This window comes from Protopterus annectens, chromosome 9.part0 (genome assembly GCF_019279795.1).
Source record: "Protopterus annectens isolate FY-2018-M chromosome 9.part0, PAN1.0, whole genome shotgun sequence".
Classification (NCBI taxonomy): Eukaryota; Metazoa; Chordata; order Ceratodontiformes; family Protopteridae; genus Protopterus; species Protopterus annectens.
In genome coordinates this window covers 375479198-375505395 of record NC_056743.1, presented here as the reverse complement: position 1 = coordinate 375505395, position 26198 = coordinate 375479198, and the positions used below count along the sequence as shown (strand labels likewise).

The following is a 26198-nucleotide window of genomic DNA, read 5'->3' as shown; positions in this document are numbered from 1 at the left end:
TGCTGTGGGGCAGCAGGTAATGGTTCTCATTCCTTTGAGACACAAGCTGCAAGCAGCTTGGGAGGGACCCTACAAGGTGGTAAGAAAGGTAAGTAATGTTAACTACATGGTGTAACTGCTAGGCAGATGTCAGGGGCACAAACTGTAGCATGTTAACATGATGAAACCTTACCATGATAGGGAGGCCCTTGTGCTGAGCATTTGCAGTGGATTGCAGGAGGAGTCTGAGGGAGATCTGGGGACTGATCTCCTCAGTGAGGCTCGGGCTTACACATCAGTGGAAGGGGTAACAATGTCCCAGCAGCTATCCCCTACCCAGGTTCAAGAAATCCGAGCAGTGTTGCAGGAATTTGCGGACATGGGAAACCAGGGTACACCCACCTGGTGCAGCACCAGGTCGATATAGGTCCCCAAAGGCCTATTAGGCAGGTATATCCTAGTGGTAGTGGATTATGCTACACAATACCCTGAGGTAGTGGCATTGTCCTCCATTGAGGCAGAGAAGGTGGAAAATGCTTTGTTAGAGACCCTTATAGGGTGCTTGAGAGAGTCAGACAGACCCTGAGTTAGGAGGTACAGGAGATGTTGGAACTAGGGGTGATTCAAGAGTCTAACAGTTCATGGGCCTCACCAGTGGTGCTGGTGCCAAAGAAGGATGGCAGCACCAGGTTCTGTGTGGACTACAGGAAATTAAATAGTGACAGAGAGACAGATAGGTTCATAAGTTCATAGATTAGTACTAAGCTAACTGCCCTTGCGAGCCATTTTAAGCTTAGCCAATTATCCCTTTTGAGACTCAAACCCTGCACCTTGTGTTTGTAAGGCAAACACCTTAACCATTAGGCCACCCTCCCAACCCCTGCTTACTCCATGCCTAGGACAGATGAGGCCCTAGAGCAGCTGGGTGGGGTTAAGCATCTTACAACCATTGATCTTATTAAGGGTTACTGGAAGTTGCCCTTGACTCCCAGTGCTAGAGGGAAGACAGCCTTTGTGACTCCTTTTGGCTTGTATGAGTTCACAAAGATGCCCTTTGGGATGAAGAATGCCCCAGCAACTTTCCAGAGGCTGGTAGATCATATCCTAGCAGGAGCAGGAGGGTTTGCCATTGCTTACCTGGATGATATTGCCATCTACAGTCATTCCTGGCCAGAGCACCTTCAGCGTGTCAGGGAGGTGCTGGGCAGACTACAGAGGGCAGGGTTGACCATTAAGCCAATCAAATGTCAGGTGGGTATGGCAGAGGTCTCCTACCTAGGACATAGAGTGGTGAGTGGTAAGATAATGCCAGAACCTACCAAAGTGGAAGCCATTCAGGCATGGCCTGCACCTGTTACCAAAAAGCAGGTGAGGGCATTTTTAGGGACAGCAGGCTACTACAGAAAGTTCATCCCCAGTTATAGTACCATAGCTGTTCCCCTCATAGACCTGACAAGGAAGAACAGGCCAGATAAGGTAGTGTGGACCTCAGCATGAGAGCAGACATTCCAGAAGCTTAAAGAATCATTGGGAGGACCCCCTGTGTTAGCCAGTCCAGATTACAGCAAAGAATTTGTTGTGCAGGTGGATGATTCAAACCATGGGGTGGAGGCTGAACTTAGCCAGATTTCTTCAGAGGGAAAGAGCACCCAGTGGTTTATCTCAGTCAAAGGCTCCAACCCAGGGAGGAATGCTATGCAGCTGTAGAAAAGGATTGTCTAGCCATAGTTTGGGCACTGCAGAAACTTCAGCCTTATCTGTATGGAAGGAAATTCACTGTTATGACAGATCACAACCCCCTAATATGGTTAAAGAGAGCCAGCCAAAAAAATGCCAAGTTGCTAAGATGGAGCCTTATGCATATGATATGTCAGTACGGCACCTCACTGGGAGTAGAAATGCCAATGCAGATAGGCTCTCAAGACAGGGAATGGGGTGAGGTACAGTCAGATAGACCTAACCCTCTCAAGTGGCGTTTCTCAAGGGTCACTTGAAAAACTAGCTTGAGTTCTCCGGTGGGGGGGGGGGTAGAAATGTGAAGAGTTCCAGCCTAGCCAGATAGAATTTTATAGATAATTCTATCATTTGTAAATATGAATGTAAACAACATGCTTGTTGTCTTAAATGTAAAGAAATACTGTTACATCTGGAATTGGAAATAAATGTGATAACAGTGCACTCTACTGACCAAAGTAAAGCATGTGGTGACCCTTTGAAGTAGACAGTGGTGCCGAAAAGTCTAGATGAAGAAATTATTTCTATTGTTTTAACCAAGAGTTATATTGCTAGACTTAAACATGCAAATGTATTTTATTGCTCTGTTTCCTGACCAGCTGCAAGATAACAAAAGGGAGATGTTTAGAATGCAAATGCTGTCAATGTGTAGCCTGGGAACACCAGGAAAGTGTAAAAGAAATGATGTAATGTTTATCAGAACTGCAGTTTCAATTTAAACATAGAGAATCAGAAGGCATTAAGCATTTTTGTCTTGATCATCCAACTCACAGCACAGCCTCTTGCTCACATGTAAGTTATCATAGACTTGTGTTTTCTTTTAGAAATAGCTAGAAACAGGAAAGATTAGACTAAGTGTTTTTCTGTGATGTCAGAACTGTACTACTGAATTATTTTAAGTTTTTCTGTGTGATCTCTGAACTCTTGACTAGCACTGACTGTGAAAGTATTGTCTTGTGGTTTTAATTAGTTATTATTAAATATTTTAAAACCTTTTTAACTGTGGCTGATTTATGTAGAGATAATTTAAGCTCTAGAGTACATTGCATATTTGATTACTATACCAAGTCACTCTAATAAGCCTTGACTGTTTAGTCACATCTACCAATTGGATAATAATATTGCACCCACCCATAGCTATTCTATTATCTCTAATCTTTTATCCTCCACATACACTCAGTACAGACCCTACCCTAGTAATTTACTATGACTACAGCTAAAACACTATTGCTGCTACATTTAGTACCCCTGCTATTCATTCCTTATCACCTAAGCTCTTATGAATATGTACAGCATCTTGAAATCCAATACCCAAACTCTCTGACACCAACCCAGCATTTAATAAGTTTATCCACCACATAACCACCCCTTTCCTAATTCCTTCCCCCCCCCAATTACCATCGCCCGACTAAATACTGTTACATTAGCTTAAAAACCAAAAGCTACGAAAAAATCATAAACAAATTTTTAAGACTCATAAGCAACTTAAAAATTAATCTTAAAAAAAGCACTGTGGCTATCTAAAGAAACAAAAAACAAAATTAAACTAAGAAACAACACCTGGGGCAGGTGGCATGTTACCAAAGCCCCTATGGACCAAGTAAGATACCGGCAGCTAAGGAACCAGACCAAAAAATCTGTCATTCTAGACAAAAAAAAATCACTACACCCTCCTACAATAAAAATATCAGCTAAAACCTCAAAAGTTCTGGGCTGGTATTAACAATCTTCTCCACCCAGGACGTTCTGCCACTCCTACTCCATCAGCTGCCCTTGATAAATCCCCTGTTGAAATTGCAAACAGCTTCAACTCCCCCTTTTCTGAAACTATCCAGTCTCTAACTACCCATCTCACTCCATTGGACACAAGCACCAGCTCTTGCACATCTAGCCCTGATCCACCCAGCACCCAATGCACCTTTACCTTTCAAACCATACCTACCAACCTGATCCAGACCTTACTCAAAAAGCTAAAACCTACTAAACTACCTGCCGACCACCTCCCAGCTGAATATCTTCAAAAAGCAGCTGATGCAATAGCACTTCTCATTTCTATTCTGATCAACAGATCCATCTCAGAAGGATCCATCCCAGCAATATAGAAAATACCACGTTATACCTCTCCATAAAGGCGGAAGTTCCACAGAATTATCTAACTTTAGACCTATAGCCATTCTTTCACCACTAGCTAAAATCATGGAAAGATACATACACAAACAAATCATGCACTTTCTTATTCAAAACGGAAAGCTTGCCGACTCTCAGCATGGCTTTAGGCCATTCCATAGTACCACCATGGCTCTTCTGTCTTTCTCTAATGTCATCAATCTTCATCGTAACAACAAACTATTTCAGCACTCTTCCCAGATCTCTCAAAAGCTTTCGATATGGTCAGCCATCAGCTACTGCTCAGTACCCTACAAGCCGTCGGTTTAGACCAACATGTAATAGAATGGTTTCACTCCTACCTAAACGGTAGACAGCAGGCTGTCTTATGGCAAAGCAAATTGTCATCCCAACTTCCTCTAACCCTAGGTGTCCCACAAGGGTCCATACTAGGTCCCCTTGTTTTCTCTATCTTTATCAATGATCTGCATACCACCATCCCAGGTGCCACTTGCATCCAATATGCAGATGACTAAATGCTAATATGCTCTGCTTCCTCTCCTACACAACTTCTAACCCTCACCCAGACCACTTTCAGCATGGTAGAAACATGGATAGCTAATTGCCGCCTGCTTCTAAATCCTAACAAAACCAATCTACTACTTTTCTCCCCTAACCATAGAATTTCTCCTCCTTCCTTCAACATCAAATCTAGCAATGACACTGTTATCTCCCCTGATGACCATACAAAGCTTCTAGCTGTAACAATAGACAACAACCTTAAATTTGATAAACATGTCAATCACACTATTAAGTCTGTCAACAAAAAACTTGGCTCCCTGTACAGAGCCAAACCTTTCCTCACCCCCCTAGCTAGGGTAGCTATTGCAAGATGACACCTTCTCTCTACCCTTATGTATGCTTCCCCTGCACTCACCAACCTATCCAAAACCGATCTCAACAAATTATCAGGCTGTTACAATCATATAGCCAGATTCACTACAGGCATGGCTTTTAGGACCCACCATTGCCAGAACCTCAAAGCACTGGGATGGCTAGAGTATCCTACCCTTCTACAGTTCAACCAGCTTATAGTAGTGCATAAAATACTCCATCAACCTAACACCCCTGCCCTCAAAAATATTCTTACTCCTCATAGTGCCCCCAGGCCATTATGCTCAGCTGATAAACTAATGATACTGACTCAAAAATCCAACAACTCTGCAGGCGATGCTATATTTGCCAACTCAACCGGTAAAATCTGGAATCTACTCCCTACTACCGCTACCAAGGAAAATTCACCACCCCTATTTAAAAGAGAACTCAAAAAATACCTCACATCTCATTGACTGTGATCTTGTTCTAAACCTGACTAACAACTTCACTAATACATGTCTTGCTACCCAACCTGCTGTTTAGCCAAGTATTTATGCCTCATAGAATTTGAATGTCTAAGCATTGTGAATTATGAGATCTGATTGTATTCCATGTTCACATTTTCTGATACGTCTTTGCCAATCAGATGCAAGTCTGCACAATGTATATATCGATGTCTGCCGGTATAATTTGTCTATATTTTTCTAAACATGTCTGCCTGAGTTTATCACTCAGTCATGTATGTACTGTCTCTTTTTTGGTATGTGGAACTTTTCTCCCCGGGCCTCCACTGAAAATGGACATACATCCAGTCGGACTATCCCAGTCAACAAATGTAAAATAAATAAAATAAATAATTGGACACCCTTTTAAGGGCCTTTGGGTAGCTGATAATATTAGCTGGGTGGTGGCAAGTGATTACTACTGTATAGTCTGGAAAAGGGGGCACAGCTGGAGAACCTGTGCCAGCCTTCCCCAGGAGTGTCTGTGTGGTTGTATAAACTTATCTCAAAGTGTGGGTGTCAGCTACTTGGGCAGGGACATGAAGCACTGGTTGGACAGAGAGGGTGCTGGAGATTTTAGCTTGCCCAGCTAGGCTGAGATCTGGACCACATAGCTGTGCCAGTGGGGAGTCTTATTGGTGACCTGGGGAGCAAGGGAGTGATCAGTCCCGGACTGACTGTGATCTCTGTGTGCTCTTAAGGGAAATTGCACTTTACTGTGTGTATTTGTTATCCTTTCCTCATATATGAGATGCCCTCTCTGGTGTTAGTGGTAAGGATTGAGGCTCCTTGATTGCTGGGCCAGGGCACGGGCATCACATATGCATATATGGCTCTCATAAAGGTTATATAGAGGTAGGGATAAGCAATGTCAGAAAACTATGTATATGGCTGGGAGATGCTAGTAAAACTATTCGGGTATTAGTGAAGACTGGTTGTGGGGCATAGGATTCTGAGTGAAGAGAAATGGTTTAAAAATATGTCAAGCTGAAGGCAACAGTGGCATTTATCCTGGCATCAATGGGCCTCTCAGGAGAAACTATTAAATATCTGAAAAACGGACTTTTCTAGCTTAGAAAGGTGGGAAATAGGAAGATTTTTTTTCTAGCTTAGAAAGGTGGGAAATAGGAAGATTTTTTTGTTTTTGAGTCTGAAAGTGCTGATTTTTTTTTCAAAAATAGAACAGATACAGCAGAAAAAAACACTTTTAAAGTACAGGAACTGCTGTTCAACACATAACCTCCAAAACCAGCGTGTCACACAACCACAGCCCATAAGGCATAGCATCATACCTAATACACTTGTAATAGGAGACTCCATAGTCAGGCACACTGATGTCCCACTCACCAGGCTGGACAAAGAGAAGGTTACTGTCAGCTGCTAGTCATGTGCCAGAATCTGCCACATCACGCAGGCACTCAGATCACTCCATAACAAGTACAAATATGACTCTGTCATTGTCCATGTTGGTGTGAGCGACCTGAGACGTACCTCTCTAAACTACATGAAAAGAGACATGGAAGAGCTCTCTGATCATGTAACCAAGGCGGGTATGACCCTAGCCCTAAGTAGCATCTTACCTTCACCAAGAATGATACCTCAGTACAAGGAAAAATGATAAATTTCAACAACTGGCTAAGCTTCTGCTGCCATTCAAAGGGGATCCAGTATCTGTCTGCCTGGGATGACATGCGTGACAAGCCATGATGCTTCACCAAAGATGACTTGCACCTATCACCCCTGGGATTCAGGATACTGGCCAGGGCTCTTGCCATCCCCATAGTGCCTTTTTTAGGCAAGGCTCAAAAGATAAACCCACCACCGTAATAAGTACCAGTGACAAAAAAAGGGTAATGCTGCTCAACACTAGGAGTTTAAACTGCAAAATGCACTCACTTGAGGCTCTTCTCAAAATGGAGAACATTGATATTTGTGCAATAACTGAGACCTGGTTCAAGGCTCAAGACAGTACCCCAGTGATTCCAGGCTACAACTCATACTACACATTTCGACCACAAAACCTGGAACAAAACGCCAAGGGAGGAGGTGTATCCATATTCATCAAGGATAACCACACCTCCAGACTAGTTACAAAGTATGATGCCTCAGAGATCATCCAAGTGCAACTGACAATGGGAAAATGGCAATCCAGTTTGTAACTTGCTACAGATCACTGTCCCTGCCCCAAGACCCCCACTCCTCGTTCCTCGAGGCACTGGAAAACATGAGGGTCCAACCTAACACCCTAATACTGAGTGATTTCAACTACTCAAACATCAACTGGGAAAACTACTCAAGCACTAATACCTTTGCTCAATGCTTCCTGGAATATATTAACTCAAATGCCCTGGACCAGCTTATCATAACCCCCACAAGGGGCAACAATATACTGGACCTGGTCATCACCAACATGGGGGACAAGTGCTCCACACCCGAGGTAAATTCCTCGTTGGTTAGATCAGACCATAAACGCATCACCCTCAATATCCATATACTACCCCCCCCCCAAGGAAACCACAGTGAAAAACTTCTCCAAAGCAAACTTTATGCTACTTAAGACGGAGGTGGTAAACTTCATTACTCCCATGCAGAATGACAATTTAGTTGAATCTGCTGTAGCCTACACAAAAGGACTCTACATGAGTGCATGGACCATGCTGTCCCGAACAAAACCAAGACTCATTCCTCCAAAAAAAAAAAAGGAAACCAGTCTGGTGGACCCCGGCCATAAACAGGCTCTACAATAAAAGGAAGAAATTATTACAAAAAAAGAGTAAAAACCCAGGAATGGAGGAGCTCCCTGACCAACCTTAGCAAAAAGCTTAGATCCCTTATAAAATCCTCAAAGGCAAGCTTTGAAAGAAAAATCGCAATGGACAACAAAGACAACCACAAAGCATTTTTTAGCTATGTCAAGAACCTAAACAGAAACCCTCAGATCTGCTCTGAGCTACAGCATAATGGTTAAAAATTCATGGAACCAACTGACATCACCAGTATTCTGGCAGATAGGTTCAGTGCAAACTTTAAACACACCCTCACCCTTGCACTGCACTGCCCCCGTAATCACAGACACAGACACAGAAAATGGCACTTTCTAAAGCAAAAAACACAGTGTCTATGGGACCAGACAGCATCCCAGGCTGCGTGTTACATGAACTCCAAAACAAACTAATCCCTCACCTAAATACCATGTTCAACCACAGCCTCACCTTAAGCTATGTGCCCACTGAGTGGTGCATGGCAACGGTTGTCCTGCTTCACAAGGGAGGAGCCACCACCGACCCCAGGAACTATTGCCTTATTAGCCTGACGAGCCTCATCTGCAAGGTCATGGAGCACATCATCATGGAACACAAACAACACTGGGAACCTACAAATGTTAGACCCCACCCAGTTTGGTTTCATAAAGGGCAGGTCATGTCTTCTAAACCTGGGTGACTTCTTCGAGACGGTCACCAAAGCAATAGATGAGGGAAAGGTAGTCCACACGGCATACCTTGACCTTATGAAAGCCTTTGATGCCATTCCCCACTCGGGAATTATAGACAAACTCACTAACCTAAATATAAATCCCTACATTACAATATGGGTTGCTAACTGGCTCATGGACAGAACCCATACAGTGAAAATAGGAAATGCTAGGTCTGACTCCAAACCTGTGACAAGTGGAGTACCCCAGGGCTCAGTGTTGGGACCTCTCCTGTTCGGCATTTACTTCTCTGAGGTACAAGCAAACACAGAGGGACTATGGCTAACAAAGTTTGCAGACGACTGCAAAATGGCTGCCATAACTGAGACTCCTACTGACGTAGATATCCTTCAAAAGGGTCTCACTGAAACAAATACATGATGCCAAAATCATGGCCTCAAGCTAAATGCCAAAAAGTGCATTGTCATCCCCTTTGGGAAAAAACAAGTATCTATGAATTACCACATAGGTGGCAGCTCACTTAACACAGAGAGTGTGATAAGAGACCTAGGGACCTAAGTGGATAGTAACCTCTCCTTCGATAACCACATCACTAAAGTGGTTAGAAAATCATTCTATATGGCCCACCTTATCACAAAGGGGTTTGCTTCTAGAAAAAAGGAAGTTATTGTCCCCGTCTACTCATCATTCATTAGACCCATTATTGAGTACAATGCCCCATTCAGGATGTAACTTACTAGACACCTGCAGCAACTGGAGAGGCCTCAAAAATACCTCACCAAGAGGATAATGGGCCTAAAACAGATGCCCTATGCCACCAGGCTAAAAAAACTTCAACTGTATTCGGTTGCATACTGGCTACTCAGAGGTGATTTCTGCCTGACATACAAGGCTATGTCAAATCCTGAATTACTGAAAGTGCTCCGACTAAGGAAAACCCATTCTACCCGAGCTACACACTCTAGGGACCTTAACCTGACCTCAGCAATAAACAGGATGTGTTGGAGGGACAGATTCATGTCCTAGAGACTTCCCTTGCTCTGGAATAAGGTCACCATATATGTGAGGCAGAGCTCCTCATTAGCGCTCTTCAAGAAGAATCTTGATGAGTGGATGGGGAACAGGAAATTCACCCCGGGAATCACTTCTGTGGCCCTGCTCGACAGAGACACAGGTAACTAAATCATGTGGGAGGTGCAAGCCAAAATATTTTGGCTAGGCTTAACTGTGCCCTAGGGCCAATAGCCTAGTACCTAGCTATGAACCTATGAACCTATGAACAAGGTGCACTCATGAAACAGTAATCTATCGTCAGGCAAGCCCTGGTGCATAAAAGCCTAGACTATACAGAAAAAGGCCATTAAAACAGCAATTTCTGAGGAACCCAAGCTGCAGAGAAAGTTTCATCTCTCAGATATCCAGTTGCTTGACTTTTTCCTTACCCATTACCAGAGGGACACACTAGGACTTTTGCTTCTTTTTTTTTTGGAAACAAGTGCATCAGGAAAGGTAATCTACCCAAAGTTTCAAATTTGTATGTAAGAAAAATATTGTCTCATTTTTGTTTGTATGTTAATGATCTTTCATTTTTGAAGTGTGTCCCATCCCAAGTTCTGAAATACCATATGTTTTTTTAAGTCTGTTTATTTCACTTAAGACACCTGCTGGGTTATAATGTTATATCATTTCTTCATTTCCTTAAGATTAGTCATATTCCTTTTTTGTAGTTCGTCTTTCTGCAGCTTCTTGCACAGATGTCCACAGGGTTTTCCCTACTATAGGTTGTTTCCCTGTTACATTAGGTCTCATTGAGAGGTTGTCTCTTGAAGTGAGCACAACATACAGATATACATATAAGGTCTTCTAGACTAAAATCTTCTTTTACATTAGGTATGCCTGATATAGAGCACTCAGCTAGTGCTCAGGCCCTCCTTGTTGCTTTCTCACATTACTCATTTACCCTCAGAGAATTTCCTCCACAAATTCCTCAGGTTAAAACTTCCGTACATAGATAATAACGAAGAAGAAGAACTAGGTTAATACTTCCGTACATAGATAATAATGAAGAAGAAGAACTAGGTTAAAACTTCCGTACATAGATAATAATGAAGAAGAAGAACTAGGTTAAAACTTGCGTACATAGATAATAATGAAGAAGAAGAACTAGGTTAATACTTCCGTACATAGATAATAACGAAGAAGAAGAACTAGGTTAATACTTCCGTACATAGATAATAATGAAGAAGAAGAACTAGGTTAATACTTCCGTACATAGATAATAATGAAGAAGAAGAACTAGGTTAATACTTCCGTACATAGATAATAATGAAGAAGAAGAACAAGGTTAAAACTTCCGTACATAGATAATAATGAAGAAGAAGAACTAGGTTAATACTTCCATTACATAGATAATAATGAAGAAGAAGAACTAGGTTAATACTTCCGTACATAGATAATAATGAAGAAGAAGAACTAGGTTAATACTTCCGTACATAGATAATAATGAAGAAGAAGAACTAGGTTAATACTTCCGTACATAGATAATAATGAAGAAGAAGAACTAGGTTAATACTTCCATTACATAGATAATAATGAAGAAGAAGAACTAGGTTAATACTTCCATTACATAGATAATAATGAAGAAGAAGAACTAGGTTAATACTTCCATACATAGATAATAATGAAGAAGAAGAACTAGGTTAATACTTCCGTACATAGATAATAATGAAGAAGAAGAACTAGGTTAAAACTTCCGTACATAGATAATAATGAAGAAGAAGAACTAGGTTAATACTTCCGTACATAGATAATAATGAAGAAGAAGAACTAGGTTAATACTTCCGTACATAGATAATAATGAAGAAGAAGAACTAGGTTAATACTTCCGTACATAGATAATAATGAAGAAGAAGAACTAGGTTAATACTTCCGTACATAGATAATAATGAAGAAGAAGAACTAGGTTAATACTTCCGTACATAGATAATAATGAAGAAGAAGAACTAGGTTAATACTTCCGTACATAGATAATAATGAAGAAGAAGAATTAGGTTAATACTTCCGTACATAGATAATAACGAAGAAGAAGAACTAGGTTAAAACTTCCGTACATAGATAATAATGAAGAAGAAGAACTAGGTTAATACTTGCGTACATAGATAATAACGAAGAAGAAGAACTAGGTTAATACTTCTGTACATAGATAATAATGAAGAAGAAGAACTAGGTTAATACTTCCGTACATAGATAATAATGAAGAAGAAGAACTAGGTTAATACTTCCGTACATAGATAATAATGAAGAAGAAGAGCTAGGTTAATACTTCCGTACATAGATAATAATGAAGAAGAAGAACTAGGTTAATACTTCCGTACATAGATAATAATGAAGAAGAAGAACTAGGTTAATACTTCCGTACATAGATAATAATGAAGAAGAAGAACTAGGTTAATACTTCCGTACATAGATAATAATGAAGAAGAAGAACTAGGTTAAAACTTCCGTACATAGATAATAATGAAGAAGAAGAACTAGGTTAATACTTCCATTACATAGATAATAATGAAGAAGAAGAACTAGGTTAAAACTTCCATTACATAGATAATAATGAAGAAGAAGAACTAGGTTAAAACTTCCGTACATAGATAATAATGAAGAAGAAGAACTAGGTTAATACTTCCGTACATAGATAATAATGAAGAAGAAGAACTAGGTTAATACTTCTGTACATAGATAATAATGAAGAAGAAGAACTAGGTTAATACTTCCGTACATAGATAATAATGAAGAAGAAGAACTAGGTTAATACTTCCGTACATAGATAATAATGAAGAAGAAGAACTAGGTTAATACTTCCGTACATAGATAATAATGAAGAAGAAGAACTAGGTTAAAACTTCCGTACATAGATAATAATGAAGAAGAAGAACTAGGTTAATACTTCCGTACATAGATAATAATGAAGAAGAAGAACTAGGTTAATACTTCCGTACATAGATAATAATGAAGAAGAAGAACTAGGTTAATACTTCCGTACATAGATAATAATGAAGAAGAAGAACTAGGTTAATACTTGCGTACATAGATAATAATGAAGAAGAACTAGGTTAATACTTCCGTACATAGATAATAATGAAGAAGAAGAACTAGGTTAAAACTTCCGTACATAGATAATAATGAAGAAGAAGAACTAGGTTAATACTTCCGTACATAGATAATAATGAAGAAGAAGAACTAGGTTAATACTTCTGTACATAGATAATAATGAAGAAGAAGAACTAGGTTAATACTTCCGTACATAGATAATAACGAAGAAGAAGAACTAGGTTAATACTTCCGTACATAGATAATAATGAAGAAGAAGAACTAGGTTAATACTTCCGTACATAGATAATAATGAAGAAGAAGAACTAGGTTAATACTTCTGTACATAGATAATAATGAAGAAGAAGAACTAGGTTAATACTTCCGTACATAGATAATAACGAAGAAGAAGAACTAGGTTAAAACTTCCGTACATAGATAATAACGAAGAAGAAGAACTAGGTTAATACTTGCCTACATAGATAATAACGAAGAAGAAGAACTAGGTTAATACTTCTGTACATAGATAATAATGAAGAAGAAGAACTAGGTTAATACTTCCGTACATAGATAATAATGAAGAAGAAGAACTAGGTTAATACTTCCGTACATAGATAATAATGAAGAAGAAGAACTAGGTTAATACTTCCGTACATAGATAATAATGAAGAAGAAGAACTAGGTTAAAACTTCCGTACATAGATAATAATGAAGAAGAAGAACTAGGTTAATACTTCCGTACATAGATAATAATGAAGAAGAAGAACTAGGTTAAAACTTCCGTACATAGATAATAATGAAGAAGAAGAACTAGGTTAAAACTTCCGTACATAGATAATAATGAAGAAGAAGAACTAGGTTAATACTTCCGTACATAGATAATAATGAAGAAGAAGAACTAGGTTAATACTTCCGTACATAGATAATAATGAAGAAGAAGAACTAGGTTAAAACTTCCGCATAGATAATAATGAAGAAGAAGAACTAGGTTAATACTTCCGTACATAGATAATAATGAAGAAGAAGAACTAGGTTAAAACTTCCATTACATAGATAATAATGAAGAAGAAGAACTAGGTTAAAACTTCCGTACATAGATAATAATGAAGAAGAAGAACTAGGTTAATACTTCCGTACATAGATAATAATGAAGAAGAAGAACTAGGTTAATCCTTCCGTACATAGATAATAATGAAGAAGAAGAACTAGGTTAATACTTCCGTACATAGATAATAATGAAGAAGAAGAACTAGGGTAATACTTCCGTACATAGATAATAATGAAGAAGAAGAACTAGGTTAATACTTCCGTACATAGATAATAATGAAGAAGAAGAACTAGGTTACTACTTCCGTACATAGATAATAATGAAGAAGAAGAACTAGGTTAATACTTCCGTACATAGATAATAATGAAGAAGAAGAACTGTATGGGCACACAAAGTTCACAAGGGCTGCAGCTAGCGCTGTGCAATAGCACTAAGCCTTCACTTCCTCTTTTATGATAGTTAAACAAATGAAGATTGTGGCTACAATATCTACCAAGACACCACATTTAGCAAGTGGCAGCTCACAGCCTGTCTACCAAGTTGTCACCCCAGGAATGCAAAGCTGCCTTACAATATTGTAACTCATTAAGTTTCTACCCTCAGTTCCAGAAAAAGACTCCAGTTGTCACTCACCCTATCAAAAAACGCTTTCTCATATCAAGATTAAAACTGCATTTATTTTTTCTGTGGGTCATACTTTTCCTCCCTGTTCCACCCTTCCATGCCAGAATAATTCCATAGCATTTACCATTAAGTAACCATTTTATTTCCCCTTTGTGTTTCTCATTTTCTACTGAAAAAATAGGTCAAGCTCCAGCATCTTATTCACCTGACACCATACCCTGCTCCAGCACTGCAACCTTCCTTCCTTTCTCTGTAAGATCAACAGAAATACATACAGTACTCCAGATGTGGCCCAAGCAGTGCTCAATAGCACAGTGCTCCAGTTGTGGTACAAGCAGTGCTTGATAGCACAGCGCTCCAGTTGTGGCCCAAGTAGTGCTTGATAACACAGTGCTTCAACTGTGGCCCAAGCAATGCTTGATAGCACAGCTCTTCAGCTGTGGCCCAAGCAGTGCTCTATAACACAATGCTCCAGTTGTGGCCCAAGCAGTGCTCTACAACACAGTGCATCAGTTGTGGTCCAAGCAGTGCTCTATAGCACAGCGTTGCAGCTGTGGCCCAAGCAGTGCTCAACAGCACAGCACTCCAGCTGTGGCCAATGCACTGCTCAATAACACAGTGCTCCAGTTGTGGACCAAGCAGTGCTCGATAACACAGCACTCCAGCTGTGGCCCAAGCAGTGCTCAATAACACAGTCCTGCAGCTGTGGCCCAAGCAGTGCTCAATAACATAGTGCTCCAGTTGTGGCCCAAGCAGTGCTCGATAACACAGCACTCCAGCTGTGGCCCAAGCAGTACTCAATATCACAGTACTGCAGCTGTTGCCCAAGCAGTGCTCGATAACACAGTGCTCCAGTGGTGGCCCAAGCAGTGCCCGATAACACAGTGCACCAACTTTGGCCCATCTGGTGCTTGATAACACAGTGCACCAAATGTGGTCCAAATGGTGTTCAATGACACAGTGCACCAACTACGAACCGACTGGTGCTCGATAACGCAGTGCACCAACTGTGGTCCAACTGGTGCTCAATAACACAATGCACCAAATATGGTCAAAGTGGTACTTGATAACACAGCTCTCCAGCTGTGGTCCAAGCAAGCAGTGCTGGATAACAGAACTGTCCATTTGGGCCCATCCAGTGTTTGATAACACAACGCTCCAGCTGTGGCCCAACCAGTGCTCAGTAACACAGCTCTCCTGCTGTAGCGCAACCAGAGCTCAATAACACAGTGCTGCAGCTGTGACACAACCAGTGCTTTGTAATGCAGTGCTCCAGATGTGTCTCCCCAGTGCTTTGTAACACAGTGCTCCATCCTATTTCTCAACTCCACCTGCCAGATTTGTACTCCAGATTTGTTAGTTTTCACTCCATGACTGATGACCATCAGCTCCCTGTTATCCTTCTTGAGCCATTCATTCTCTTGCCACTGGGAAATTCCTCATAACAAAGGCAAGACCTGACTGGAGGAGACATTCATCCAGGCATCCATGGAGGTGTTTGTGCCCTTGTTCACATCTAGTGATATTAGCAATGAAGGTGTTTCTAATTTAGGCTCCATGGTGGTAGATACTGGAGCATGCAAATTCATCACAAGGACTTACTACTCCCTTCACTTGCAAGCGATTGCTCCCATCCAAATGCTAATGAGAGTTATAATTACCAGCTTGATATGCCTGCCATTACAATAGATCCATTCTGAGGACTGGCCCTGCGAAGGTACCACACTTCAATTTCTTAGCCTCAATTCCCACTATTAATTTATGTTCCCTGTTACCTAATATCTCCTTTACCCATTAGCACAGTTTCTTACCCATACTTACATCAATTATTTTTCATGGTCTCATGTTATGACACCAAATCCAGAACTTTATTGAAATCTCAATAAATCAGGATTTATCTCTGTCTATATCCCTGGTGTCTCAGTCTCAGAACTGGATCAGGTTAAGTCAACAGGATCAAACTGCTGCAAATCCATGTTGGAATTTAATGACCGTCCAGTTTTCTCTAGAAATCCTATTATCTTCATTATTCTTTTAAACCTGATGTCAGAGTCACAGACTTGTTCTGCCTTTGATTGTGGGAAATTGCTTCTAGTCCTGTGGGACCATTCCCATTCTGAGGCCCTTCCTCTGGGACCACTTCCATTCTGAAGCCCTTCCTCTGGGGCCATTCCCGTTCTGAGGCCCTTCCTCTGGACCATTCCCGTTCTGAGGCCCTTCCTCTGGGACCATTCCCATTCTGAGGCCCTTCCTCTGGGACCATTCCCGTTCTGAGGCCCTTCCTCTGGACCATTCCCATTCTGAGGCCCTTCCTCTGGGACTATTCCCGTTCTGAGGCCCTTCCTCTGGGACTTCTCTGTATAGTCAGTTGCTACTGTCTCATCTACTCATTGACAGCCTGTCATTGCTTTGTTGCAACAGACTGACACCCTCCCTTCTGCTTTTCTTAGTGAACAGAGCTGGGAAGGTGCATTTATCACTTCCACCTGTTCCTTGTGCTTCTGCTTCAAGAGTTACGTCATCAGTATCATTGCAAATGCCTTTACAAGAACTGCCCTGCCATCTGAAACAAATTTACCAGGAGTTGTAAAACATTAACAAAAACATCCTTTTAGAAGAATACATCTGAAATGCTTTAGAGATGCTGGGTAATGTTTTGTAAGCTTTATATATTAGATTCTGTATATTATGCTCTACTGACACAATGTGTTAAATCTTACATAGAACAGATACTATATTGCAGTCTCTTCACATTCCAAAAAATCTTCTAACTTCTTTATAGTTTGTATAATATATCTTATCTGTATATAGTCATTGTCTCTGTCCTTGTCACCCGCAGCTATCACAGTGCTGACTGTGACACCGATTACTCCATGGTTGGTAGCAAGGTACGTCTTCAGCTCAAACAAATCCACTGCTCAAAGAAGAAAGCATGCCCTCATATCAACACTGCCAGGCCATGAATGCCAGACCTGCATGAGCATTTTGCTGCTAGTGATAGGCCCTCAAGGACTGCCTACAAAGCAGTGTTGAAGTGAGAAAGAACCATATTCGTGACACCATCTACAACTTCGCCAAGGATACTGTCAGTAAAAGGGAGAGGCAGAACTCAGACTGGTTTGAAGCAGGAATCACTGAGATTAAACCAGCACTCACAGCCAAGCAAGCAGCACTGATCAACTACAAGAGGGAGCCTTCAGAGGTGACTCTAGCTGCACTTAGGAAGGCCTGAAACAATGTCCAGTAGATCACTCAACAATGTGCCAAAGACTTCTGGCTGAACCTCTGTCATAGCATCCAACTTGCCACTGACTGTGGCAACATCTGCGCCATGTATGAGAGCATGAAGAAAACCTTCAGCCCGAGTACAGTCAAGATTATGCCCCTAAAGACTGCCTCAGGTGAAGTCATTACAGACCAAGGTAAACAGATGGAGAGATGGGCAGAGCATTACCAGGAGTTCTACTCAAAAGAGTCCATTGCTGCTGACACAACAGTCGAAAACACAACCACCCTCCCTATCATGGAAGAGCTTGATGATCTACCCTCTGTAGAAGAGTTCAGCAAAGCCATTGGCTCCCTTGCCTAAGGTAAAACTCCAGGAAATTATGGCATTCCCTGAGGGGTCATCAAGATTGGCAAGAAATGTGTTCTTGACAACCTGCACAATCTCCTGCTACGCTGCTGGCAAGAAAGAACAGTGCCCCAGGATATGCATGATGCCATCATCATGCTGTATAAGAACAAAGGAGACCAAACTGACCACAGTAACTACTGTGGAATATCCCTCCTCAGCACTGTCAGAAGGCATTCACCAGAGTAGTTCTGAACAGGCTGAAATCACTAGATGAACATGTTTATTCTGAGGTGCAGTCTGGATTCAGAGTCGGAAGGTACACAATCAACATGCTCTCCTAAGGCTGCTGCAAGAAAGTAATGCAAGCAAGTAATGCAAGCAAAGGAATCTGTCATTGATCACCTTCATTGATCTAACTAAATCATTAGAATTGGTTAGGAGGAAAGGCCTCTCCACCCTGCTACAGAGAATTGGATGTCCTGCCAAACTCCTGATGATGATTACATCTTTCCATGAGGACATGCAAGGTGTCATACAGTATGATGGCTCCCCCTTGGGCCCATTCCCAATCAAGAGCAGAGTGAAACAAGGGTGTGTACTTGCTCTGATACTTTTCGGCATCTTTTTCTCTCTATTACTGTCCCATGCCTTTAACAAGTCCAAAGATGGTGTATGCCTCCATGCTAGAAACGTTGGTAATCTCTTCAACCTCACACACCTCTGAGCGAAGACGAAGGTGCAGATTGTACTGATCAGAGAGATTTTGTTTGCAGATGACATTGCCCTGACTGCTCATACTGAGGAAGCACTACAATGACTCTTAAGGTCCTTCACTGGTGCTTGCAGAGAGTTTGGCCTCACAATCAGCCTCAAGAAGACTAACATCATGGGGCAGGATGTCAGCATCACCCCTCACATCTTCAACTGTGATCACACTCTCAAGGCAGTGAAGGATTTAATTTTCCTGGGCTCCACCATTGCCAGCAATCTCTCCCTGAATATCTGGATTGGTAAGGCAGCAACAGCAATGGCACGCCTAACAGTGAGGGTCTGGCACAACTCCAAACTAACCATCAACACTAAGATGAAGGTGTACCAAGCATGTGTGCTTAGCACACTACTTCATGGTAGTGAAGCATGGACCTTGTACTCTTGCTAAGAATGTAGACTCAATGTGTTTCATCTACGCTGCCTCAAAAGGATCCTGGGCTTCAGCTGGCAGGACTGCAGCCCAAACAAGAACATCCTAGAGCAGACAGGGATATGAAGCATGTTAGCCCTGCTCTCCCAAAGGCGCTTGTGCTGGCTTAGTCATGTCAGCCGTATGTGGGATGGTCGAATCCCCAAAGACCTTTTTGTATGGCGAGCTTGCCACAGGCTCCAGACCCATAGAAAGGCCCGTTCTGTGTTTCAAAGATGTATGCAACTGTGACATGAAGGGAGGCAACATCAGTTCAACAGGCTGGGAAGCCATAGAAGCAGACCACATCACTTGAAGACTAGCCATCAAGATAGTTAGCCAAATGAGTGAAAAGAAGAAAGAGAGGAGCTGTGGGAGGAGAAGCGAGAGAGCAGATGGCAGAGGACAGCTTCAGTACCTACACAGCAAGGCATCGACTATACCTGCACAAACTTTAACAGAGTCTGACAGGCAAAACTCAGACTTTACAGTCACAGTAGGCACGGCATTTCAACCACTGACTGATTTTGTGATGCAAACTTTATTGTCTTTCGAGACACAGAAAGGTCATCACCATAGTCATTGTTTACTACATTTTGGTTAGGTATGTCCCATAGATAGAGCATGAAACTATAGTGTGTGATATCCATCTGAACCGTAGATAGGATGGGAGAATTTATTTTGTGATGATCAACTTAACCATGTTTGTTTCTCCTATAATTCATCTTCACCTTTAATCTTTGTTTTATATAACTGATGCACACCCATAGCAGGCTGCACAGAACTGTTTAACTCAGGAACAGAAATAATCACACAGCATCTTTTGTTCCATCTGTTTCATTCTGCCTATTTAAAGAAGATACATCCACTACTATTTTACCTTCAGATTGTACTATACTTGAATTGCTGTTTATTTTGTATATCTACTTATTCTGATGTTGTGTTGATTGCATTTGTCTTGCCCATTAGGATCAGGTCACCTACTCAACCAATAAAAATAAATATACATTTCCCCTCTCAATGAGCCTCCTTTCTCCTTCATACATAAATAAGGCCTTCTTCCATTTCTTATTGTCTGCTGCTAACCTGTTTCTAAGCCATGTTTGCCTTCTTGACAGACTTTAATGGCCTGTTTCTAGTCTATATGTGCCCTTCCAAGTGACTGTCCCTCATGGCCCTCCAGTCCTTTGTCACATTTCCTTTGCTAATATTCTTCTTCTTATGCCCCAAAGAAACCAGAGAGGTTTCCTTTTATTTTTGCTATAATACTTTAATAACCCTTCTCAGTCCTTTTTACATAACTCCACAGAAAGTCTTTTTTACCTCTCACAGCACTTTCACATCTTTGCGTTCATGCAACATTCCAGATATTTGTTCACGCAACCTCCCCATTCCTTCATAATCATCTGCTCCCTTAAACTAAAGACCCTGTTTTATGGGTCTTTCCAGATCCTTCTCAATAGCTAACATGAGCCATACTAAAATAGAATCACTATTACAATTCCTTCACATAAAATACTCTACACGTGATCACTACTACAAGTCCATCACATGAAATACTCTACACACGGTCACTATTACAAGTCCTTCACATAAAATACTCTACACTTGGCCAATATTATAAGTCCTCCACGTAAAATACTCTACACTTGGCCAATATTATAAGTCCTCCACGTAAAATAATCTACACTGCCAAGTTCCATCTAATACTTTTTTTCCATATCTTTCAAAGTGGAAAATATAGATCAGCTATAATTTCTGGCCAGCCTGAATGACAGGTCATTCTAGTTTCTGGACACTAGTAGGCTTCCAGTAGATTAAGGCCACTCATCATAAAGACCCTCTTCCTCCATCTCCATCCTGAGTTTATCCTCCTTTTCACTTCCAGTTATTAGCCTGCAAATAACTCTTGTACCAACCAGCATTATTGCTAGGAAATGTGTATTAGCTTTCCTTTTACATCCTCTTCTTCTCTGTGTTGCATCTGTTCCACCATCTTCCTCATCTTTCCCTTTTCCTGGTCATTTGTTACCTCCCCTTCAGTTTAGTCTATATAGACACTGTCATCCCTCACCTATCTTTGCCTATCCTGTCTATGCATTAACACACTGTATGCTGGTACCACAATGTCCCCCTCCTCTGTTGTTGCTGGCCCATGTTACTGTTATTCCATGTATGCTGGTAGAACAATGCCCCCCTCCTCTCCTGTTGCTGGCCCATGTTACTGTTATTCCCTATCCTGTCTCTGCATTAACACTCTGTATGCTGGTATCACAATGTCCCCCCTCCTCTCATGTTGCTGGCCCATGTTACTGTTATTCCCTATCCTGTCTATGCATTAACACGCTGTATGCTGGTACCACAATGTCCCCCTCCTCTGTTGTTGCTGGCCCATGTTACTGTTATTCCATGTATGCTGGTAACACAATGCTCCCCCCACCTCTCCTGTTGCTGGCCCATGTTACTGTTATTCCCTATCCTGTCTCTGCAATAACACTCTGTATGCTGCTATCACAATGTCCCCTCTCCTCTCCTGTTGCTGGCCCATGTTACTGTTATTCCCTATCCTGTCTATGCATTAACACACTGTATGCTGGTACCACAATGTCCCCCTCCTCTGTTGTTGCTGGCCCATGGTACTGTTATTCCATGTATGCTGGTAACACAATGCCCCCCTCCTCTCCTGTTGCTGGCCAATGTTACTGTTATTCCCTATCCTGTCTATGCACTAACACTCTGTATGCTGGTATCACAATGTCCCCCTCCTCTCCTGTTGCTGGCTTATGTTAGTATTATTCCTACCTTGTCAGACTTTCTCTCCAGCATGACTGCTTCCATCTCTCCCATCATTCTACCTAGGCGTCTGGCATTGCTGAATTCTACCTCGGCTCCATTTCCCACATTCTAAACATTTCCACTTTTCTGTCCTGCTGTCACCTATCTTTTGGTTATTGTGATCCCCTGATATTTATTTAATGCCTTTTTTCATATTCTTCATACTACATGCCAGTTTTTCTTTAAATCTACCTTCATAGCTTCCCTATCTACTTCTCTTTGATGTCACTATTCTCTTGTCTATCTTCTGTCTATCTTATGTGTATTTAAACCCAAATATAGTGTTATATGTTAACATCCTTTGCAGTACATTCTAGTGTACCCACACCTTCTTTGGGAAGAAATATTTCTTGACAGTGACCTTATATGTCCGTCCTCTTCATTTTCAGCTGTAAATCTCTGTCCACTTCATTTGTAACCATACCACTAGCTGCTTCCCCACCTCTCTTTATAGACCTAGACAATATGACTGCTCTTTGATGGTGTAGCCTTTTCTACTGTTCCTTTCTGCCCTTCGTGGTTCATGTGTCCAGTATCTTCAGTCTTTCCATGTACTCCATATCCTTCATTCCCCTTAATCGATTTTTTATTCACACTTAGTTGACCAGGTTAGTCCCACTAGGCCCATGGACTCTTTGCAGGGGAGACCCAAGGTGGTATTCATACTGACTAGGAGAAATTTGGCCAGGGCACCAGGAAACTTCTCTTACTCTTTGGAGGGGACAAAGTGAAGCCCTATCTGGTGCTGCAAGGTGATGCCAGGGGGCTGCTACTGCAGTGCTGGAAATTCCAAGATGGAGGAGACTACAACAGAGATGGAGAGAGGAGCAAGAGAAAATTAACTGAAGGAAGGCAAAGGTGATAAAATGACTGCTACAGAGTTGGTAGATGGAGGACTGGAGGTGATTTGACAAACCAGGCAGAGACATAGGAAGGAGAGGAAGCAATACAGAGTGACATAGTGGAGAGAAGTAACTGAGAAGCTGGAAACAGATGCAACAGCTGGTGAAGGCAAACACTAGAGGTACCTTGCGAACAGGGTTTTTTGTTACAAGAAATAAGTTGTTACGCAGATGCATCCAGAATGAAAGAAGGATATGGGAGGGACAAAGGTCTGCAGGTTGTCAACAGCCACAGAGAAGATGACTAGTGGTAAGAATAAAACACACAAAAAAATAGCAGTGTGGACAGGTATGACATTATGGACAATATTATTTTGCCACTAGGATTTGACATTAATGACATAAGAGCATTACTTCATTTGGGAGATGATTTTTTTCTGAAATGACAGTTGGAAGATTTAACTTGCCTGAAAAATGTATGTATGAATGAGACTGAAAAGAAATAATGTAGCACCATGGAAAGACTGTCAGAGCTTGAGTCTATAATTAGAAAGAAAATATATTTGCACTTTAGAACCTTAGATATGGATGAGCACAAGTTAAAACTGTTGTTTTCGTTCACTATGTACATCTAACTATGTGATAAAAGAAATGTATGGACTGGGGATTAGAAAGTGTGGTTAACAAGGGATGTTAAGGATGGGAAAATACAACATATTTTAGACACAATAATTGTGAATGGCAAGAGAGCACTTGTTAGATACTGGGGCTAACCTAAAGTAAGTTGTTTCTGTGGATATGAAAAACATTTAAAATAAAACTGCCACAAAGAAAGGTTTAGCCTATGTGAGAGAGGGGACATATAGTAAAAACTGCAAGCCTGCTTGTTGAAAATGTGAAAAGTTTAGACACTTCTGGTCTGACTCTTCTATATTAGAAAAAAAAGAGGAGATGAAGAGGAAAGCAATGAAGAAAGGCAAACAGCAGAAAACAGTACAAGATGTAAAAAACAGTACAAGATGTAGAAAGCAGTACAAGATGTAGAAAACAGTACAAGATGTAGAAAGCAGTACAAGATGTAGAAAGCAGTACAAGATGTAGAAAGCAGTACAAGATGTAGAAAACAGTACAAGATGTAGAAAACAGTACAAGATGTAGAAAGCAGTACAAGATGTAGAAAGCAGTACAAGATGTAGAAAACAGTACAAGATGTAGAAAGCAGTACAAGATGTAGAAAACAGTACAAGATGTAGAAAACAGTACAAGATGTAGGGTGGCCTAATGGTTAAGGTGTTTGCCTTACAAACACAAGGTGCAGGGTTTGAATCTCACAAGGGAGAATTGGCTAGGCTTAAAATGGCTCGCAAGAGCAGTTAGCCTAGTACTAACCTATGAACCTATGAACCTATGAACCTATGTAGAAAGCAGTACAATATGTAGAAAACAGTACAAGATGTAGAAAACAGTACAAGATGTTGAAGGAGAAGGTGGTTTGGGCAGGATACCGAAGAATGTGAAAATTAAAGAGGTAGTTTGTGAAGAAATCACAGCTCACAGTGAGGTTATTAATAAACAGGAAGAGAACAGATTTGCAATTTTAGAAAATGAAGAGGAAGAAGAGGGAGAAATGGAGACAGGAGAAAAAGAACAATTTAGTGAAAAAACATTTGGAAGTAAAACACACAAAAAGTATAAGGCTGATGTAGAAATGTAGTATTAAAGAAGTGTTTTAAGGAATAACAATCAAAGAAAAAGATTAAACATTTCAAAGCAAGCACAGAAAGAAGATAATGGAGATGCCAGGGAAAGGTACTATGAACTCATGTAAAGATTTTGCAAACATGGGAGAAGGCAACACACAACAAAGGAAGAAAGCAATGCAAATGTGCAGAAGACAATTCAAATGCAAAAAGAGACTAAAGTAAACAAAGACGTACCTTCAAACATAGGAGCATGGTAATACAAAAACAAAGAAAGGCTGAAAGGCAGTACAAATAATGGGAGAAGAAAGGTGTTACTTCAAATACATGGAGAAAATAATGCAGACAATGTCAGAAGTTAGTAAAAACAAGAAGACAAGACACTCAAACCCACTGTGTATTTGTTGAAGGTCTCTGACTACTGTCTTTAATCACAGAGTTGTGCTTCACAAATTGTGCACCCAGCTTATACATGTATAGACCCCCAAACATAGTTATATGAACAAGTCTGCAATTTTACCTATTTGAAAGCGACAATATATAAATACAAGCAAAGTTGATTTTAATTTATTTTCTAATAATGACAAATAATAATTGGACAGTGCAGTGGTAGCATTGTCGCCTCACAGCAAGAGGTTCTATGGTTCGATGCTGGGATGCATCCTGTATTACAGGGGCTTAGCATAAGCAATTTTCTAAAATCTTTCCACAATTTTTATATTCAGTTCATGCTTGGTTGAGTGGTAAAATTTATTCAGACAGCCATTTCTTGTAGAGATTGTTCTTAGCACTCATAATGGGCAATCACTTCAAATCTCCGGCCTGATATTGCTGAGCTACAAAATGTGGAGATAGAGTCACTTGAAATCCAGACTTAGTAAGTCAGAGATCATTTATCAGAATGTGCCCTTTTCTCTGGGGTATAGTAATCTTGGAATTGGTTTAAGTTCAGGGGTATGGGGGGGGGGCCCTCTGCAAAAAAACACGTTTAAAGGAAAAGTGGGATAACTGATATTCACTATTCTCTTGTTTTTTTGTCCATTTTTTTTGTTTTTGTTTCTCAGGATTCTGCAATCGAAACTTCGAGATTTTAATGGGTAGCCTTGATAACAAATGCCCTGATAATACCTTTGCTGTGATTGCGGACTCCATGCAGCTCACCTCTGGCCTTTGCAACTGTATCTACTGTCAGTAGGAGCACAGAGTCTCAAACACCTCACAATGTCAATGCAAATACATTTTTCATTGTGTAGAAGTCTGGTCTGTAGGAGGTATGGCTGTTGTCAGTATAGAATCCTGCATCATTTGAGATCCATTGCAGCTTCTGAGTGCTTCCTCAGTTCATCTGCCAACAGCAGACCACCACACAAAACTGCAGTGATGAACTTCATCTTTGTTGCCCCCAACACAGGTCCACCTAGGGTATTATACCCTAGGATATAAATTATCTAGGATTACTGTTCTTGAACTGTAAAGTAAGATTCCGTCATGCAGAGATAGTTGCTCTTCTCTAGCAGAGAAGTTTGCCTTCAACTGTCCTTGCACTTAGACAATCCCATACTGCACCATTTGTTGTGTATTTACTTTAAGCATACATTTACAGTAAATCATTAAGAAATACATGAAGATAGTTGTTACTATGTAGTGGTGTGTTTTCTTACACATTCATTCTTCGAGA

At 40.9% G+C, this 26198-nt stretch overlaps 1 protein-coding gene across 1 annotated transcript in view; it reads left to right on the top strand.

Moving 5' to 3' along the window:
- The window catches only part of LZTS1 (leucine zipper tumor suppressor 1), a 493920-nt gene that overhangs the window by 42496 nt on the left and 425226 nt on the right, over positions 1-26198 (top strand). The gene's annotated exons all lie outside the window — the stretch shown is intronic.